The following is a 14,235-nucleotide window of genomic DNA, read 5'->3' as shown; positions in this document are numbered from 1 at the left end:
ATTATATTTAAAGTTAAATCATGAAGGCATGCATAGCAGGAAAAAGTTACACATGTATGAATTGTGATTATAATATGTAGCCTACAGCAATTAATTGCAATTTATAGCTGTAATGATTTAATAATGATTAAAAAAAATCACACCTGTGTGAAGTGAGTGGTGCAACTCTGTGTGGGGGTCCCAGAAATGCGGCCAGGGGGGCGGGCCGTTTCCGGCGAGCCGCCCCGTGTCCAAAACGGTCGAGAAATGACAGTTACATTGTGTGGGGGTCCCTGGGGGTCCCTGGAACATCCAGACCCCCAGGAATGCGGCCAGGGGGCTGGCCGCATTCCTGTGTGTTTGTTGTTGTATAACCCTTGTTTACCTGTGAGTCATCTATACCATCAATATCTGGGGTTCTATGCATCAATTCTCTAGGTTCAATAAGGAGATTGGTAGTAGCAACTCTGTATAGAGCAGTAAGACCTCCAGCACACAAAACACACACCGTGATTGGAAGTATGATAAAACAAATATTTATATTTATGGAGTTTGTTCAGTTTCCTTTCTTTTGTTCACTTCCCTTTTGTTTCCTCAATTAGTTTCCAATTAAGTCTTCACATCGAGATGTAAACAACACATCAACAAATAAAATAAAATACAATAAACACTTAAATAAAAGGAGTGCACACCGGATGTACACTAGGCTCCCAGAATATTGTTCAACCAACCTTAGGTTCCCTAAAACCTTCAAAATGTCTCTTATTTAGTGTTGGGCCCAACCAATGTAATACTGAGATCTCAGATTAATAAAAAAAGAAAATAAAGTACTCCTTGTTGTGGTCTCTTGGTTTAACTGTCCTACCGTCCCCTTGAACGGCTCAATAGCTGGACAGGGTGATGTCTTCCCACGTGGTTGATGGGTCCGAGGTAGGTTCACAATGAAGCAGATCCACTTGTCACCAGAGAGAATCCTCCCTCTAGAAAAACCAGCCTGCACACAGCCACAGTGTGCAGGACAATTATGATATAGTCTCAAGTCTCTTGTTTCCCTTCATATTTCAATTTATTCCATACTGGCCTTTTACTCTGTTTTCAGCACATTAGCCTGCACACAATCACATACACTGACTTATGTGTTGTGTTTAGCTTAGCATATAGCCACAATCCAGCAAAATCATTACAATGCACTGAATATATACACAAAAAACGATTTATCCTGACTGGTTTTTATGTTGTGTTATCTTTCACAGTAGCAGCATTACAGCAAATATCACAATATGCCACTAAATAAACTTCAATGTTGAGCAGTCAACTCACCAGGATAATCAATGAAAATCACACAGAAAAAACACCAACTATGGCTCTGTTGTCTCTCTTTCTGGCAAGCTGCAGACTCCTCCTGTCCCACGTTTTATGAAAGTTATTCACCTCACTCCTTCCACTATATTTTGTCACAAATCTCACGGAGCTCTGTCATTAAATCTGTATTCAGACCGTTTCATGTCATGTGCTCCTCACTCTCTTGCTCCGGTGCAAAACTAAAGTAAACAGTACACACGTTCCGTCCTGCCCCTAGGGACCGTCTCTGCTGTGCTCAGGGAGCGTCTACAAATGTCTACATTTAGGGACCGTCTGTAAATTAGTCCGAATAAATAACCAGGGTTACATATTGTTTATTTCCCTTTTTTGTGCAGTCTGTTTTTGAGTGGTGTAAACCACTCCTACAACTGGCTTTTGTGTGCATAAAAAAATGACCATGGTTGCTATGTTCAAAATAATTTCTGACGTAATTAAATCACACCCGGGTGAACTGGATGACCGTAGCAACCGTGGTCATTTTCTCTGCGCAGAAAAAGCCAGTTGTGAAATCACATCCGGGTGTGATTTCATTACGTCAGATCAGAGCTGATCAGGCTACATAATACCTTACCTTATTTCATTACGTTAGACATTACGTCAGACCACAGCTGATCATGCTATATAAAACCTTACACCACTCAGTTCACACGGGTGTGATTTTTATTTATTTATTGCACAGCTACCCCCCTTTGCAAACGTGTAGACTTTTGTATTGTTCTTAATTAACTTTTAATCTGTTTAAATCAATGACCTCTTCCATACAGGAAAGGATTCCAAATAAGCCAGCAGGCTTCTTCCCTTCCTTGCATTGTATTTTTGTTTTTTGATATGTTGTCTATTTTTTGTACTACGTGCTAACTGCTAAATAAATAAACCTAAACCTAAATGGTGAAATTGGTGACCTGCCGAAATATGTTACCATCTTGTGGACTTCACACAACTTACACGGGGGTCTTAAAATGTGGCCTGAATACCGTTAGGTTGAACTCTTCTAATAAACAAACTGCAACGATTTACACTCGGACACTGACATTATGTCACGTCAACACGATTGTCACATATTTCAGCAGGTCACCAATTTCACCGTAACACCACCATGCTGGAGTGACCGAGTGTGCGCGAGCGAGTGGCCTATATTTGGTGTATTGGTATTTGGCTTCAGAGGCTATCAGTGTGTGCAATTGGAACCAATAATTTAAATGACACAGACAGACATCAACATTTAAAAAAACAAATACCTTAGAATATGGTTAGAATATTCTTAATATGCCAAGCAGTCTCAGGTTTTGACATGTTCCTGGGTGTAAATACAATTAAAATACAGATCCACGACAGGTTTGACAGCTAGCTAGCCGGCACTGTTTTTCTGGCAAATCTAAGGGAGCAAATATAAGACTTCCGGTGGACGATCTCTTCAAAATAAGAGTACCCTCTAGAGTATTGAAAAATATTAATTTGCACATTAAAACTACAAATGAAGCATTTAAATGATGCTATATGATGCTATAAGACACACATTATGTTTCTGTGTAAAAATAAGTAATTAAATAACGTAAAAAAGTTATCTAAATGGATAAATGCTATTCACTGGAGTGCATGGACTTTATAAAGTGGACACTGGACAAAAGACGGCTCCGCGAGGCAACTGTTGTGACATATGCACGCGTTCAGGGAGATGTCCTCTACCACACCCCACTCTCCACTAAGCGGGAGAGGTGTAAAATTCCAAACAGCAGACCTTCTACTGCTGTCAAATGTCAAAATTGTGCCATGTCCAGACCCAGAGTGGACACTGGACAAAAGACGGCTCCGCGAGGCAACTGTTGTGACATACGCACGCGTTCAGGGAGATGTCCTCTACCACACCCCACTCTCCGCTAAGCGGGAGAGGTGTAAAATTCCGAGCAGCAGACCTTCTACTGCTGTCAACGGTAAAAAAAAAGTGCCGTTTCCAGACCCAGAGTGGACACTGGACAAAAGACGGCTCCGCGAGGCAACTGTTGTGACATACGCACGCGTTCAGGGAGATGTCCTCTACCACACCCCACTCTCCGCTAAGCGGGAGAGGTGTAAAATTCCGAGCAGCAGACCTTCTACTGCTGTCAACGGTAAAAAAAAAGTGCCGTTTCCAGACCCAGAGTGGACACTGGACAAAAGACGGCTCCGCGAGGCAACTGTTGTGACATACGCACGCGTTCAGGGAGATGTCCTCTACCACACCCCACTCTCCGCTAAGCGGGAGAGGTGTAAAATTCCAAGCAGCAGACCTTCTACTGCTGTCAACGGTAAAAAAAAAAGTGCCGTTTCCAGACCCAGAGTGGACACTGGACAAAAGACGGCTCCGCGAGGCAACTGTTGTGACATATGCACGCGTTCAGGGAGATGTCCTCTACCACACCCCACTCTCCACTAAGCGGGAGAGGTGTAAAATTCCAAACAGCAGACCTTCTACTGCTGTCAAATGTCAAAATTGTGCCGTGTCCAGACCCAGAGTGGACACTGGACAAAAGACGGCTCCGCGAGGCAACTGTTGTGACATACGCACGCGTTCAGGGAGATGTCCTCTACCACACCCCACTCTCCGCTAAGTGGGAGAGGTGTAAAATTCCGAGCAGCAGACCTTCTACTGCTGTCAACGGTAAAAAAAAAGTGCCGTTTCCAGACCCAGAGTGGACACTGGACAAAAGACGGCTCCGCGAGGCAACTGACAGGGGAGAGTTTCCCCGGCCGGACGTAGCGTATGGAAGGAACACGTTATTCCGGCCAGTTCCTTTCCCCTCCATCAGGCGCCCTGGCTGGCCAGGGGGAGGTAGTTTAGAGACTAGGGGACACGGGACACAGGGAGAAAAACTCCACACAGAAAGGCCCTTTCGCCAACCGGAGGAGAGAACACACCCCCAAGGCCAACAGCTTCCCCAGCGGGAATCCAACCCGCTTAGCTTTTATTTCGTTTTTGCATCAGTGAAGTAAGATAGTCGACAGACATTTTTCATCATAGTTTTATTCAACAACATTAACACCGGCTCCAAAGCGTCAGTGGAATAATATGTATATCTATGGATATAGCTGTGGTCTGATCCGTTGCAGTGTCGTCACCATGACGTTCACTCCATCAGTATTTCTAGAGAAACCCAAACAAGAACACAGCACAAACTGTGTTTCCATAAATGAATGACACTCTAATTTGAACCTGTTGCTGTCAGGACTTTATAACAAGAACCAGTATTCAGAGGAGTACACAGACGGAAACTTCTAGAGAGGAGAGGGTGTTCTCACCACTGGCTGATTTCTATAATCAGATTGTCTGTATAGCTTCACTCGGACTCAGTCTGTAATGGCTTCCATGTCGTCTCTTTCAGACGATCTCGCCTGTCCCGTGTGCTGTGGCATCTTCAAGGACCCTCTCATCCTGTCATGTAGCCACAGCTTCTGTAAAGGCTGTCTGAAGAAACGGTGGAGAGAGAAGGAGACAACGGAATGTCCAGTTTGCAAGAAAGTCGAAGTGAATCATCCAGCATGTAGCCTGGCTCTGAAGAGGCCGTTCGTCATACAGGGTAATCGTCTGAACACGGATGTCAAGGAGGATGTCCAGAAATCGCAGAAGTCCTTCCGGGGTAAACTGAAGGCAAAACTACACGCGTTCAAGTCCAATTTAAGACACCTCTTCAGTTTCTACAGGAGGGAGAGGATGCCAGAATCACTGCAACCGAGGGAGGAAGGGGCCAATCAGTCGAAGAGTCGACTAATAGAGCAAAGACAGACGACGGAGAAGAGTCTGTGGGGCGCTGAGACCATCGAGGGCCTGAACATCGAGATATCAACCATTTCACACACCATCCGAGTCCTGGATGAGAATCTGAGAGCTGTAAACAACTCGTTGGAAGGCGACGAAAGGAGGAGTCCAGCTCACGCTGCCGAATCCACCGATGACGATGATGAAACGCCCAGTTGGCAATCTGACATAAAGAGTCAGGTTGTCGAGATGCTGTCTCGTTTCCGCTCACGCCGCCGAGAGCAAGAAAGAGAAGAAAGCAAGAAGCTGGCCATGTACGGCCGAGCATGGAGCGAGACTTTCAGGATTTCAGGAGGGACACCGATATAAGCTAGCAGATATAAGACAGGAGGGACACTGACACGCTTGTGTTTTTTGTACAACTTGTAGAACAACGTGTTGGATCTCCCATGGCAACACGGAGCTCACGGAACACGGAGCGCCGAAGCCTTAGTGGCATGCTGCCCGATCTGTAGTGGTCATGTTCAGCAGCTACCGAGTCAACTCAAGTCAGGTTTAAGTCAAAGACGGTTCAAGTGATTCAGAAACATAGTGAACTAGAAAAAGTGCCCTTCTGGGCACAGGTCTCCACCAGGAGGATAGGACTGTGTGAGATGTTTGGCAAAATGTTTAGGAGTAATATAAACATGTTTGCCTTTGATGGCAATTGGATGATTTGAGGCATTTTGTTCCAAAAATGTGTTTTGCAAAAATCAACCTGTTGGTGGCGCTATAACAGGCCAATGTGAAAAGGGTGGGATATATTCCTCAGCCTAGTAAGAAAATGTGTGAAAGATTTCACGTAAATTGCATGCTGCGTTCATGATTTGAGGCTTTTGTTAAAAACGGGGCAATCTTGCAAACTGTGTAAGCCAATTATAGCCAATTAGGATGGAATATGAAATATCGGACAGATCCGACTTGAGCACATGACCATAGAGATACTGTGTAATGATTTGTGAGATTTTTGGACAGAATCTGGAGGAGTAATATCAAAAAATGTGTTTTACAAAAGTCGGCCTCCTGGTGGCGCTATAAAAGGCAGATGCGGAAAATGCAGGTCAAAGGTTTGTCCTTGGCCTCTAGGGAGTGTGCATGCAACGTTTCACGCAGATCGGTGCAGTTTTAGGTAAAAAATGTGAAAAGCTGCCTCATGGTGGCGCTATAACAGGCCGTTCTGGAAAATGCGGGGCAGAGGTTCATCGTTGGCATCCAGGGAGTGTGTGTGCAAAGTTTGGCATCAACCGGGTTAACGGTGCCGGAGATTAGCTGTACACAGACGGACGGAAGGAAGGACGGACGGACACACACACGGACGGAGTGCAAAACATACTCTCTCCCCATGCCTTCGGCCTGGTGGAGACAATAAACTGAAAGTAATATGGGGTATTCTGCAAAGATGCTCCCAGAACAGAGAGGACGAATTGAAGCCTAGCCTCTGTTCCAGGCTTCCGCCAAAATCTTCCGCCAAAATCCCGTACCTCTGCCAAATTCCAGCAATGCACTCTACAGCGCATATTGTGCCCAGCGCGATTGAAGCCAAATTGACATGAACGAACGATAGGAGGATGGATGAACACGCACCCCGGCTATGCTCCACCCAATCTGGAGCAGTACACTTTTACTTATTACTTCTTAATATGTGTATGTGAAATGTACGTAGCTAACTTATCTAACAAATCTCTTAGTTACATAAACATTGTTCTTATAAAGAAGTTGGTTTGCGTATAAGTAGGCTATTAACATTTGGTCATTTTGACAGCAAGCTTTACCATTGACTTTCCAGTGCTTCTGTAGAAAATGTTTTAATGTTTTATTTTTGCTTTGTTTAGGGGCGATAGTCCCTCCTATGTTGTTGCTGCTGGCGTAATTGTCAAGAGTGATTGGGGGCTCACATTTAGTCTTGAAACCGGCCTCCAGATGCCACCCCTGCTATGGCAGCATTCATTTAGATAATTTGTTAATGTTATTATTAACTGTTATAAATGTTAACGAAAATACACAGAAACATAATTTTGTATATTTCCGTTTAAATACTTAATTTATTATTTTAATGTGCAAATTAATCGTTTTTGTTTACTTTAGCGGGTACTTTTATTCTGAGGAGACACACACGCACGCGCGCGCGCGCACACACACACACACAGTGTAGAGCATCGTTTACATTTAAGCTATTAATTTAAAGTTTATGCATTTAAACTTGAAATGCATATTTATAGTTTTAATGTGCAAATGAATAGCTTTTCTTATTTTGAAGAGATCGTCCACCGGAAGTCTTATATCTGCTAGCTTATATCTTGAATGAGGTAACACAGCTCCGTCGATCCAGCGAATATTTCACTTATAAGGCTATATTTGAAAGTTATTATTGATTTAATGTTTGTACAAAGAAACAATGTGTGTGGTAGAGCATCGTTTAAATGTGTTTTAACCGTTTAGATGTATTTTAGTGGGCAAATATTTCCAATGGATTCAGTTTACGTACTCTAGAGGGTACTCTAGAGGGTAGGTTTACTCTTATTTTGAAGAGATCGTCTACCGGAAGTCTTATATTCGATAGCTTAGATTCGCCAAAGTAACACTGGTATGTAAAGCTGCTGTAATGATTTTGTTGTCATGGTGGAACAACAACGCATCCAGAGAGGATTCAAACAAACAACTCTTCGTTGAACAGCACAGCAGGGATATTCACAGCACAAACGGCCCACTTCGACGGATAACATCCATGACTGGAAGGTAAAAGATACCTTTTATTTGACATTTGTACATGAAACACGGAGCTTTATAGTGTGCTAGCATAGCTGCTGCTAATGTAGCCATGATACGTTCCCTCAGTCCCTACGCTCATTCTGTGAGCGTAGGGACTGAGGCAACGTATTGGAGTTACTGCTAAGTGCTACCTGCTAATGCGTGTGTGTGCGTGTCTGTCTGTCTGTCTGTCTGCCTGTCTTTCTTTAAGCGGCACTTGTGTTGCTGTTAATATTAAATTATGAATGACAATAATTGCTATAGTTATTAGTTATAACAATTGTAATGTGCTGTACTGGGCATAAAATGTGGATGAGGATCAGAGAGAGGAGGCAGAAAAGTCCACAAATATATATTATATGCTTTGGAATGAACTTTTCCTTTTAATTTCATCAACTGGTGGGTCTGGATTAACTTTGGGATAAGACATGATTTATATACAACTAGAGCGGTGCCCGTTGGGCACTGGCCTACTTGGAACGATGCAAGTTGGAAATGCATGCCCCACTCAGATATTATGGCCCTCATTTATCAATGGAGTGTACATTCTGCCTCGAATTTGAGCGTGGGGTATGCTCACGTCAGCACGGCATTTATGAAGTGAAATCAAGTCTCGCCCTCGTTTTTGCGACATGAACAACTGCAATACGATCAAACAACGTATGGAAACCATAGTTACCGGTACATGATGGAAAGCCAATAAAACAGTTCCCCCCCCTTGCCTGTCAATCTGTCATGTCCACGCACGCATGCACGCACCTATGCAAGTGTGCATTTTGGCAGTCTCAGCCTTTGTTCAGCCTTAAGGCTGAACATAGCAACCATGCTCATTTTTGAGTGGTGTAAACCACTCCTACAACTGGCTTTGTTAGTTTGTCTGTCTGTCTGTTCGTACCAAAAAATGAGCATGGTTGATATGGTCACCCAGTTCACACGGGTGTGATTTCATTACGTCAGACATTACGTCAGACCACAGCTGATCAGTCTATATAAGACCTTACACCACTCAGTTCACACGGGTGTGATTTTTTTTTCGGGTACGGACAGACACGTAAACTAACAAAGCCAGTTGTAGGAGTGATTTACACCACTCAAAAAGGATATTGTTCAACACTACAACCACTAGTCAACTACAGTCTCACATAGCCAGACCTTTCACAGCTATGTGAAAGGTCACATGGTTATTGACACATGGTTTGTTTTCCTCTGTTTTACTGACACAAGCTTCTGGGTTGAGACTTTCACAAAATGTATTTCCACGTGGCGTCTTTGTTGGTGTGTTGCAGCGCCTCTTCTCCTCTCCTCTGTTGTTCGTTTCCGTCACAACGTTATACTCAGACTTCCATTTATTAGGAGTTGTATGGACTTTTCAACCCTGACAAGTAGAAGTCTACACAGGAGAATGACTCCTAGATCTCATTGTTCACTTGGTTCTACCGCACGTTGGACCGACTTGCGCATTAATTAACCCTAACCGCACACGGAAGCCACATAGTCAGAGGTGTGTGTGTGTGTGTGGTGTGTGTGTGTGTGTGTGTGTGTGTGTGTGTGTGTGTGTGTTGTGAAAAGAGGGGAGGTCGGAGCATCGCCTCAGCTTCGCTCCTCTATGCTTCGCTCAGATGTTATACTAATAATAACAAGTGACCCTAAAGAATGTGGCGGTGTGTTATGTTTATCATTTCGATTGTCGAAATTCTCGATCGATTTCTATGTGGATTTACAACGTAAGATGAAGTCTTTTTTTCATGTCCGTAGAACTTTATTTTTGTAGCCAATTACAACTACAATTACTCAACTTACATGGAAATGAATGTATTTGACACTATTTGATTTTAATTAAAGTGAGACCTTCTCTGTTATTTCCACAGACCACCAGTTACATTATCAAGAGATGGCCTCCAAAATGTATTGCACATCATCAGAGGAACAGCAAGAGGTGGACCAGGGACACCGTGGACTGCTTGATGCAAGGCTGAAAACAGTAGTAAAATTGGAAAGGATAGGTAAGGTCCCCCCCCCCCCCCCTTTGCATAAGTGCCAACCACTCTATATGTGACTTTGTGTGTTTGTCTGTCCATCTACAGCTGCAGCTGATTGCAACACAAATATGTAACCAATTACACTTATTAAACACATACGGAAACAGTGCAACACATCATATGCCCCTTAAACACAGACACACGCACAGCAGTGTCTGTGTTATTAAAGTATATAATATAATTCTCTGCCTATTGCCTCTTTTACGATGTGCTGCCAGCCTGCCAACACGCCCTTGTTCACAGCTAGTTGTAGAGTATGGGCCATGCACCGTATTCCACTCCACTTGCATAGCTTTAGCCAAATAAATCTTGCGTTTGCACTGACTATTGTGTGCACTTTAGGTTGGTCGATATGCCAGGTGTCGAACATATTGGCGAATGCCGAGGAGATGGTGTGTACTGTATGAGACCCCCTAAACTCTTGTGAATGTAGCAGAATATTTTGCAGTTTAAAATCCTTGTCCATCCATTGTGCAGTTAGACTCGGCACAGAAGGAGTCGGTGTGCTGGGAGGGACTTTTCTTTGTTTTTCAAGTGTAAACCCGACGTGCTGGAAGTCTTTGCCGATGCCTGCACAGACCCTGAATGAGTCTCTCATTGTATCTTTTTCTTAGGCTTGCTGCACCTCTCTATGGAGGAGGTTTACCCTGAACAGCTGGAGAGGAGCTCCAGTCGGGTCCAGGAGGAACCACCACCTCCACAGATTAAAGATGAACAGCAGGAGAGGAGCTCCAGTCGGGTCCAGGAGGAACCTCCACACATTAAAGAGGAACAGCAGGAGAGGAGCTCCAGTCTGGTCCAGGACGAACCACCACAGATTAAAGAGGAACAGCAGGAGAGGAGCTCCAGTCTGGTCCAGGAAGATTCACAGATTGAAGATGAACAGGAGAAGCTACATCAAAGACAGGAGGAGACTGATGGGTCAACACAGACATTACTATCGGTGAAAAGTGAAGATGATCATGATGATGCAAACAGAGAGACAGAGCCTGTAGCCAGATTGCTAGCAGTGAAAAGTGAAGATGAAAACAGAGAGACAGAGCCTGTAGCCGGCACCTCGACTGAACACATGAAAACACAAGTTTATGTAAAGTGCTGGGTACCATCACAACCAACTGATGGCCAGCTCCTCTCGTCACACTGTTCTGAATCAGACACTGAAGACAGTGATGACTGGGAGGACACCAGGGAAGGTCATTCAGCTTTAAACACACTGAAATCGCACGAGACACATGTGGAAGGACAAAAATTGCCTTTGAGCAACAAGCTGTCCAAGGACCTGAAATCATCAAAACAAACTAACACCATTAGGAGTCACACGGGGAGGAAAAGCCTTAGTTGTACAGAGTGTAGCAGAATATTTAATCGAAAGGAACACCTGAAGAGACACACAAAGATTCATACAGGGGACAATCTATTTGCTTGTAGAGTTTGTGGTAAAGGCTTTGCTGAAACGTTTCTTCTAAAAAGACACATGGTGACTCATACAGGGGAAAAGGCATTTCCTTGTAAAGTTTGTGAACACAGTTTCAGTCACAGTAATAGTCTAAAAATACACATGCTGACTCATACAGGGGAAAAGCCCTTTCCTTGTACAATTTGTGGTAAAGGCTTTGCTGAAAAGGGTAATCTAAAAACACACATGAGGACTCATACAGGGGAAAAACCCTTTGTTTGTACACTTTGTGAACAAAGATTTAGTCAAAATGCTCATCTAAAAGCACACATAAGCATGCATACAGGAGAAAGGCCCTTTGCTTGTACAGTTTGTGAACAACGATTTAGTCAAAATGCTCTTCTAAAAACACACATGAGTGCTCATACAGGAATAAAGCCCTTTATTTGTACAGTTTGTTGTAAAGGCTTTAGCCGAGGACATGATCTAAAAACACACATGAGGACTCATACAGGGGAAAAGCCCTTCCCCTGCACAGTTTGTGAACAAAGTTTCAGTCACCACAAAAGTCTAAAAGCACACATGGTGACTCATACAGGGGAAAAGACCTTTCTTTGTACAGTTTGTGGTAAAGGCTTTGGTCAAAGCAATGTTCTAAAAACACACATGAGGACTCATACAGGAGAAAAGCCCTTTGCTTGTACAATTTGTGGAAAACACTTTAGTGGAAATTTAAAAGCACACATGAGGACTCATACAGGAGAAAAGCCCTTTGCTTGCACAATTTGTGAAAAAGGCTTTGGCCAAAAGGAACATCTAACAAAACACATGAGGACACATACAGGGGAAAGACCTTTTACTTGTACAGTTTGTAAACAAAGTTTCAGTCAAGACGGACCTCTAAAAACACATATGAGGACTCATACACGCAGAAAGGCCCTTGCAACACACACACAAACTCATACAGGTGAAAAAACCCTTTAGTTGTAGTTTGTGTTAAATTCAAAATTTGACTTCAACCAGAAGTCCTCAGGTTTATGAGGCGCTTTTATGAGTAAGAATATAATTCAATACATAAATCACATGTGTACACCTTTTTGGTATACAGTAGATATAAACGTTATTATTGTTGTTACTTTGTAGATTTGGTCTATGCGTAAGGCTACTTACTATTAGGCTTATACAATATCCATATTTAGGTGGTTTTCAATTGTTTTTGATTATCAGTTAGTTAATAGAGAAGTTCCAGTCGTGGCCTTTTTAAGCCATAATTACGTAATAGAAGCCTACCTCATAATTTGATATGGCATATTCTTCTGAGAGGTGTGGTTCCCAATTGTTGCCGTTTTCAAACTATTAACTACCATAGTTTCCCCCAAAATATCGTAATATCGTATACAAATATCTTTTGATGATTAAAACCCATAGCAGCCTCCTCACTTTTTAAGTAAATATAGGATTGTATTAATTTCGAAGGAAAAACTACACATCCTCAGGGAAAAAAGGAGAATCTGACCATTTACCATCAGGCCTTGGCTGAATGTATTGTTTATTGTTCATTGGTTACATCCCTGATGTAGTGATGTGATGTCTGGAGAACGGGTTATACTGTAATTTTGCAAAAAGTGGCCTGTACGTGCCATCATCGTAAATGAACAGTCTTAAATGTCCAGAATCAATATGTACTTTTTGTTATTTGTGGCAACACTAAAACATTTTGAATATACACAATATAACCACAGAAGAACCTTTGCATACCCTCCACTACTTCACTGCAGTAGTCTGTGTGCCTTTTCAATTATCTGTATTCTGTTGTTGAGCAGACAGCTAAAGAATACATTATGTCAATTCATGTAACATTTCAATGATTTTCTGTTAAGGTTATGTATGAATTCAGTAGCCTACAGAAATTATATTTTTAAACATTTTTGGTACAGGGAAAAAAACCCGGTAAACATCCCTTATACAAGTGCAGTCCTAAAGAAAACAAACCACTGCCACCACAGGAGGCAGTGCATCATGACCAGGACAGGGTGCTGTTAGTGCAGACCTGCATCAGGATTATGACCACTTGCAGACAGTTGGCACACAGAGGGGGAACTACATCGCCTCCTTGATTTGATCAGTAAAGAGCAATACATTAAAGCATACAGAAATAAAAAAGGGAAAGTGTCAGGAGGAGGCAAGAAGCCCTGGCGCTTATACGAGGCCTCTACCTATATTAAATACAATAAAGACCATGTTTTTGTATCGTCTTGGTGTTATGTGCTACTCTATGTGTTCTTTCTTGATGTGGGTGTTATTATTATTTGCAATTTCCAGTACTTTTACTTCTACTCCACTACATCTCAGAGACAAATATTGTACTTTTACTCCACTACAATTATTTTAAAACTTTAGTTACTATTTACTTTGTAGATTTTGACTATTTATAATGGAAGAAGCCCCAGGAAGAATTCATCCAAGATTTATTCATTCAAACAATAAGCAATAATGGCACAATTGGACAAATACACTGAGGCACCATGTTTGAATTGGTTGTTTTATTCATTGTGCACTAGTACGTGTAAACTATAGATGACATGTTCTAGTTGGCAGCGAGGGTCTGGTCAACATGTTCTAGTTGGCAGCGAGGGTCTGGTCAACATGTTCTAGTTGGCAGCGAGGGTCTGGTCAACATGTTCTAGTTGGCAGCGAGGGTCTGGTCAACATGTTCTAGTTGGCAGCGAGGGTCTGGTCAACATGTTCTAGTTGGCAGCGAGGGTCTGGTCAACATGTTCTAGTTGGCAGCGAGGGTCTGGTCAACATGTTCTAGTTGGCAGCGAGGGTCTGGTCAACATGTTCTAGTTGGCAGCGAGGGTCTGGTCAACATGTTCTAGTTGGCAGCGAGGGTCTGGTCAACATGTTCTAGTTGGCAGCGAGGGTCTGGTCAACATGTT

The 14,235-nt window shown here is 42.9% G+C and overlaps 1 protein-coding gene across 5 annotated transcripts in view; it reads right to left on the bottom strand.

Annotated features, from left to right (window-relative positions):
• The window catches only part of LOC306931818 (TRPM8 channel-associated factor homolog), a 33,475-nt gene extending 30,806 nt beyond the window's left edge, over nt 1-2,669 (bottom strand). The window contains exons 1-2 of one of the 5 annotated variants that reach the window (XM_079513430.1): nt 1,300-1,387; nt 711-973 (exon numbers count right to left, since the gene is read on the bottom strand). The gene's annotated coding sequence lies outside the window, so the exon portion shown is untranslated. Of the gene's footprint in view, nt 1-710; nt 974-1,299; nt 1,388-2,579 lie in introns of those variants that run through there. The other 4 variants (XM_079513428.1, XM_079513431.1, XM_079513432.1 and 1 more) reach the window with 4 other exon arrangements.
• Nucleotides 2,670-14,235: the final 11,566 nt, after the last annotated feature.

The sequence above is a fragment of the Electrona antarctica genome (assembly GCF_951216825.1).
Source record: "Electrona antarctica genome assembly, chromosome: 11".
In the NCBI taxonomy this organism is placed as follows: domain Eukaryota; kingdom Metazoa; phylum Chordata; class Actinopteri; order Myctophiformes; family Myctophidae; genus Electrona; species Electrona antarctica.
Note: the sequence above shows the minus strand (reverse complement) of the source record. Positions and strands in the feature narration are given on the sequence as shown.